Source organism: Schistocerca nitens, chromosome 3, assembly GCF_023898315.1.
Source record: "Schistocerca nitens isolate TAMUIC-IGC-003100 chromosome 3, iqSchNite1.1, whole genome shotgun sequence".
Taxonomy (NCBI): domain Eukaryota; kingdom Metazoa; phylum Arthropoda; class Insecta; order Orthoptera; family Acrididae; genus Schistocerca; species Schistocerca nitens.
This window is the reverse complement of record NC_064616.1, coordinates 723,882,620-723,890,313: the sequence shown is the minus strand read 5'-3', so window position 1 is coordinate 723,890,313 and position 7,694 is coordinate 723,882,620. Positions and strand designations below refer to the sequence as shown.

General features: G+C 44.5%; 1 pseudogene; it reads left to right on the top strand.

The window, feature by feature from the left end:
- Positions 1-4,628: 4,628 nt before the first annotated feature.
- LOC126250273 (5S ribosomal RNA) lies at positions 4,629-4,746 on the top strand (annotated as a pseudogene).
- The last annotated feature ends 2,948 nt before the right edge of the window (positions 4,747-7,694 follow it).

The window sequence follows — 7,694 nt, the reverse complement described above, 5'->3', positions numbered from 1 at the left end:
ATCTTGGATTTCCCACAATGGACAAGTGAGCTATTTCCACCATCCTGGATTGTCTGATGATCTGGCAAACTTTTGGGCTGCACTCGTTGATTCCACCAATAGGACAATTTCTCGTTTTGGATTTTGAAAATCCCGCCATTTTATACGTAGGAAAATTTGTCTAGAGGGGTGGGGGATGGGTAGGGGGTGGGGGAGGGTGTAGAGGAAGGGAAGTGGTCAGGATGGGGGAAGAGTTTCAGGAGAGGGAATAGCGAGGGTGTGAGGGAGATCGGGCAATAATGCAGATTGTACCCGTTCTACCAGTTCCCCCAATACTAGCATGCAGAAAAACATTAAAGTATTCATAGCCTTTTACCTGACTCGATCTATACCATTTCAACTGAAATCACGTAACTGATCCATAGAACAAGGAATAAACTGCATAGTTTTACACAAGGTATTGGGCATCTTTTCTCGAGTGCCTGCCTGTGATACGTATTTTTCAGCGTTCCTGTTATATTCTTCTTCCAGTCAAACAAGCCAGCTCGTTTATACACTGAAGCGCCAAAGAAACTGGCACAGGCAATCGTATTCAAATACAGATATATGTAACCAGGCAGAATAGGCGCTGCGGTCGGCAACTCCTATATAAGACAACAAGTGCCTGGCACAGTTGTTAGATTGGTTGCTGCAGGCAGGTTATCTAGATTTCAGTGAGTTTGAAGTGGTGGTATAGTCGGCGCACCAGTGATGGGACACAGCATCTCCGAGGTATCGATGAAGCGGGGATTTTCCCGTACTGCCATTTCACGTATGTACCGTGAATATCAGGAATCCGATAAAACATCAAATCTCCGACATCGCTGCGGCTGGAAGAAGATCCTGCAAGAACGGGAGCAACGACGACTGAAGAGAATCCTCTAACGCAGAGCTTCCCAACATGTGGTCCGCGGACCCCTTACGGGTCCGACGCCTCTTTCTAGGGGGTCCGCGGCCACCTTTCACCAAATCGTGTAAAATAATGAGTAAAATTATTGAATAAAAGTGTGAAAATCAAATTCATCACTATTTTTGTTCGTGTGAGAAACATGTGTACTTTTACTTCACGTCGTATTCCCAAGCAGCCTTTGCGGTTCCTAAGTGAGAACGCATACACAGTTTAATGCCAGAGAATGCGGCTTCTCTGATCGACTGTTTCGCAACAATTCGGGGGTCGTTTGTGCCCCGGCTCACGGCGCTAGATGCACTGAAACCTTTTACGCATGCGCGGAACGAGCTTTGTCGACAAATCACAGCGCTTAATGGCACGTATGCGGCCCCAGGCATCGTTAAATGTTAAACTTGCTTTGTCAGTGCACTACCTATTTGATAAGTCGTTTTTTGACCAGTTTAACTTGGATCCGTGGCTGAAGTCGGGATCATTGAAGAAGGGTGCGATTTCTCCATCGCCTTCACAACAAGGCAAGTTTCCAGTTGAAATGAAGGAGGAGGGAGGACGACCAAAGGAAGAACAATCACAAGAAGCTCCAAAGACTATTGATACTTCGGGTAGGGGGGGAGGGGGGTCATTGGGAACATGGCACTAGCATTAAGAAGCTTTCAGTTCCCATGGGTTTCGCTCTGAAATTTAAAGTTACTTTGCTCTTGACTGACTAGGGGTCCACCATGGATTTTCGACTATAGAAGGGGTCCGCCAGGTGAAAAGGTTGGGAAGCCCTGCTCTAACGTGACAGAAGTGCAACCCTTCCGCAAATTGCTGCAGTGTTCAATGCTGGGCCATCAGCGAGTATCAGCGTACGAACCATTCAACGAAACATAATCGATATGGGCTTTCGGAGCCGAAGGCCCACTCGTGTACTTTTGATGTCAGCACGGCACAAAGCTTTACGCCGCGCCTGGGCTCATCAGCACCGACATTGGACTGTTGATGACTGGAAACATGTTGCCTGGTCGGACGAATCTTGTTTCAAATTATATCGAGTGGACGGACGTGTATGGCTATGGAGACAGCCTTATAAATCCATGAAACCTGCATGTCAACAGGGGACTGTTCAAGTTGCTGGAGGCTCTATAATGGTGTGGGGCGTGTGCAGTTGGAGTGACATGGGACCACTGATATGTCTAGATACGACTCTGACAAGTGACACGTATGTAAGCATCCTGTCTGATTACTTGCATCCATTCATGTCCATTGTGCATTCCGACGGACTTGGGAAGTTCCAGCAGGACAGTGCGACACCCCACACGTCCAGAATTGCTACAGAGTGGCTACAGGAACACTCTTCTGAGTTTAAACACTTCCGTTGGGTACCAAGTTCCCCAGACATGAACATTATTGATCATATGTGGGATGCCTTGCAAGGTGCTGTTCAGAAGAGAGCTCCACTCCCTCGTACTCTTACGGATTTATAGACAGCCCTGCCGGATTCGTGGTGTTATCTCCCTTCTGCACTGCTTCTGACATTAGTCGAATCCCTGTCACGTTGTGTTGCGGCACTGTTGTGTGCTCGTGGGGGCTCTACACGATACCAGGTGGACCAGTTTTTTTCGTTCTCTAGTGTATATGTTTGATGTCCTCCATCCATTCGATCTGTTATCGATCCCACACACTTGAGTGATATTCCAATATAGGTCACACAAGTGTTTTTTAAGCAATCTCTTTCGTAGACAAATAACAGTTTGTCAGTATCATACTGACAAATCAGAGTCAACCGTTTTCTTTGACTACAGCTGGTCCATACACCACCATATTGTTACATCTAGATAGTTGTATGAATTTACCAACTCCAGTGGCGTCATATTAATCCCGAAGTTGAAGGAAATTGTGTTTGAATCAGATCCGATTGAGTATGTTACACTCCCTGATATGTAAGTGTATTTTCTGTGAGAAGTCCGATTTCAGCTAATGCCATCAGCTAAGTACCTGATAAATAAAATGTTCAGTAAATGGCCAACAACACTTTACTGGAAAGAAAGTTAAAAGTTGTATAGCCTGACAAAGTCAGTGTCATTTGGAGATGGATCACAAGCTGGTATTGGAAAGAATGCGGAAGAAAATTGGCTGTAGTCTTTAAGTATCCCAGCATTTAATCAAAATTATGTAGGAAAACAATGAAAAGGGTTAACAAAGATAGCCACAAAAGGATTTACACAACGCTCTTGTCGAATACGAAACCAGTATCTTATCCTCTGCGCCATCTTACTATGACTGGGAGAAGAAAAACGAAGAATGTTGCAGCAAACGACCAATAGCGGATTGACTTGACAAGAAAATATTTGAGCGAGTGTTGGTAAGTAACAGAAATGTGTGACATTCGTCGTAAAATGGAGTCAGCCAATGATGTTCTCTTTGTTCCATATTAATGGTTACAAACGAAATGTAGAAAGAGTTTTATTTTCCATACAAGACGAATACGTGTATTATCAAAGGAATTGTGAACCTGACAAGTACCCGGCGGGGTCAGGGATTTTCTCAGCCTCGTGACGACTGGGTGTTGTGTGATGTCCTTAGGTTAGTTACGTTTAAGTAGTTCTAAGTTCTAGGGGACTGATGACCATAGATGTTAAGTCCCATAGTGCTCAGAGCCATTTGAACCATTTTTGAACCTGACAAGTACTACATCATACTGAGAGCATTACATCTTATCTCCAAGCAATTTGTACCAACGAGCAACTAAAATAGACACCTTCCTAATAGCGTACAATACTCGCTTTCATTCACTAGAGGCTGCCGGCTCTTTGTGGAAAGGATTCTACAGGATATCGATATTGTGGGGCAGCCATTTTAATCTACTAGCATGTCTTCTTAAAGCTCGTATTGCACGAAGCACAAAGGAGAGGACGATCGTTGGTAATCAATCTAGTAAGTAAACTGGTCAATAGGCACGTAGTGTCTGCATAATTTGCACAACAGATATAGAACTCACTTGTTGTATAGTCTGCCGAACGCGGAAACGGTAGCTATTGAGACAAGTGACTGCGGAAAGCAAACTCAACTAAAATCGACCAACAGTGGAAAGGTATCTGGACCCGATGAGATACGTATGACATTCTATACAGATTATGCGAAGAAACTTGCTCCCATTCTAACAGCAGTTTATCGTAGGTCGCTGGGACAACGAAGGGTACCAAGCGATTGGAAAAGGCTCACGTAATTCTAGTTTAAAAATGGATCATCGGACAATAGCATATAATTATAGTCCTGACTCAACCTGTAGAAGAATAATGAAATATGTTTTATACTCACATATTACAGCACCATAGATAAAGACTCAGACTGATGCCGTTTTCCTTCACATTCGCAAGGCATTCGATATAGTTGCGCACTGTAGTTTCGTGAACAAAATAAGAGCTGATCGAGTATCGTACCTGATTTGTGACCAGTTTCAGGAGTCCCTAACAGATAGAATTCAAAACGTTGTTCTTAACGGAACGAAATCTACAGATGTATCGGTAACTTCAGGAATACCCGGAAGAAGTTTTATAGGAACATTGTTGTTCACAATATACACTGCGAAACACCACTAAACGACCACTTATTCGAAAACCCGTGTTTGTGTCCCATTGCGATGAAGAAGTTTGAAATTCGGCTCAAAGATGCCTACTACCTTCCTCTGCAATACGATATTGCAATGCCTGAGTTGTTAAGAGGCAACGGCCTTGCCGCAGTGGATACACCGGTTCCCGTCAGATCACCGAAGTTAAGCGCTTTCGGGCGTGGCCGGCAATTGGATGGGTGACCATCCGGGCCACCATGCGCTGTTGCCATTTTTCGGGGTGCACTCAGCCTCGTGATGCCAACTGAGGAGCTACTCGACCGAATAGTAGCGGCTCCGGTCAAAGGAAACCATCATAACGACTGGGAGAGCGGTGTGCTGACCACACGCTCCTCCTATCCGCATCCTCATCTGAGGATGACACGACGGTCGGATGGTTCCGATGGGCCACTTGTGGCCTGAAGACGGAGTGAGTGCGTTGTTAAGAAGAATGATGCAATGCTCCTTCGGAGATACATGTCCAAAGGAACAGGTACTGTGGGGAAATACTTGAAACATATCTGCAGTTGCGAATACGAACAACCATCAGCTGTATACTGGAATGACGACAATGAAAACTTCCATGCCGTCGTTCTTGCGTCACAAAATGCATCGAAGGAACATTGCATCGTTCTTCTTGACAACACAGGCACTGCAATATCATATTTTTTATATGAATGCGTGGTGTTTGTTTTTTCGGACATGTCCGAAAGAACAGGCACCATTCGGAATCTTCAGCTATGATACATATTATGTAAACTGAAGATGGAGGGGAGAGAAAGGGAAGGAAATGATACTAGCTGCATCGGGCCTTTAGCGGAATCAGCAGCGACGAGTGAAAATGTGCGCCGAATCAGGACTCGAACCTGGGATCTCCTGTTTACTACGCAGCTCCATTAACCACCTCGCTATCAGGAGACAGCGAGACCACAAATGCATGGACTATCTCGGCACGCTCCCCTGCCGACTCACATTCCAACCCAGGGTCACCTACCCACAGTCCCCTTCCATGTCCGTGCTTGCTAATTTTAGATTCCCTCTGGAGGTCGAACAATACTGTGCATCCGCAGTAAAGGTCGTGGACTCGTTCCCCTTGGAGGCGAGTCAATTATACAATGAATCCACAACCCTCAGTGTGGTTGCACAATATCGTTCGACCTCCTGCGGGAATCTAAAATTAGCGGAAGTGGAGGTCATGGATGGGGACAGTGGATAAGTGACGTTAGGTGAGAATGCGGGTCGGTCGGGCAGTGTGCCGAGATAATCCGTGCATTTATGATAAACGCTGCGTCCAGATGGCGCAGTGGTTATTGCGATTCCTTAATAAGCAGGAGATCCCGGGTTTGAGTTTTAGTCTGGCACACGTTTTCACTCGTCGGCGCTGATTCTGGGTAAAGTCCCAATGCAGCTGATATCATCAGCTCCTTCCCTTTTGTTTTCTCTCTTCCCCTCGCCCTTCAATTTACATAATATTATATTTATCCTTCATTACTAGGCATCGAATTTCAATTATCATGTCCTCCCCTGTACGGGCATTACATAATAAGTGTACGAGAACAGGTCGTGATACAGGAACGAAGGTATACGGAAGTTTGGGTCTAGCTGTGAGTCGTGCACGTATAGCCAAATCAGTTAAGGCGACTGCTCGCGTAAAGTACGAAATCAGTATTCGAGTCTCAGTCCGGCACGAATTTTCATTGTCGTCATTCCCTTACACGACCGATGGTTGTACGAATTCATGTTGTTGTGGTCTTCAGTCCTGAGACTGGTTTGATGCAGCTCTCCATGCTACTCTATCCTGTGCAAGCTTCTTCATCTCCCAGTACCTACTGCAACCTACATCCTTCTGAATCTGCTTAGTGTATACATCTCTTGGTCTCCCCCTACGATTTTTACCCTCCACGCTGCCCTCCAATGCTAAATTTGTGATCCCTTGATGCCTCAAAACATGTCCTACCAACCGATCCCTTCTTCTAGTCAAGTTGTGCCACAAATTTCTCTTCTCCCCAATCCTATTCAATACCTCCTCATTAGTTACGTGATCTACCCACCTTATCTTCAGCATTCTTCTGTAGCACCACATTTCGAAAGCTTCTATTCTCTTCTTGTCCAAACTATTTATCGTCCATGTTTCACTTCCATACATGGCTACACTCCATACAAATACTTTCAGAAACGACTTCCTGACACTTAAATCTATACTCGATGTTAACAAATTTCTCTTCTTCAGAAACGATTTCCTTGCCATTGCCAGTCTACATTTTATATCCTCTCTACTTCGACCGTCATCAGTTATTTTACTCCCTAAATAGCAAAACTCCTTTACTACTTTAAGTGTCTCATTTCCTAATCTAATCCCCTCAGCATCACCCGATTCAATTTGACTACATTCCATTATCCTCGTTTTGCTTTTGTTGATGTTCATCTTATATCCTCCTTTCAAGACACTGTCCATTCCGTTCAACTGCTCTTCCAAGTCCTTTGCTGTCTCTGACAGAATTACAATGTCATCGGCGAACCTCAAAGTTTTTACTTCTTCTCCATGAATTTTAATACCTACTCCGAATTTTTCTTTTGTTTCCTTTACTGCTTGCTCAATATACAGATTGAATAACATCGGGGAGAGGCTACAACCCTGTCTCACTCCTTTCCCAACCACTGCTTCCCTTTCATGCCCCTCGACTCTTATAACTGCCATCTGGTTTCTGTACAAATTGTAAATAGCCTTTCGCTCCCTGTATTTTACCCCTGCCACCTTTAGAATTTGAAAGAGAGTATTCCAGTCAACATTGTCAAAAGCTTTCTCTAAGTCTACAAAAGCTAGAAACGTAGGTTTGCCTTTTCTTAATCTTTCTTCTAAGATAAGTCGTAAGGTTAGTATTGCCTCACGTGTTCCAACATTTCTACGGAATCCAAACTGCTCTTCCCCGAGGTCGGCTTCTACCAGTTTTTCCATTCGTCTGTAAAGAATTCGCGTTAGTATTTTGCAGCTGTGACTTATTAAACTGATAGTTCGGTAATTTTCACATCTGTCAACACCTGCTTTCTTTGGTATTGGAATTATTATATTCTTCTTGAAGTCTGTGGGTATTTCGCCTGTCTCATACATCTTGCTCACCAGATGGTAGAGTTTTGTCATGACTGGCTCTCCCAAGGCCATCAGTAGTTCTAATGGAATGT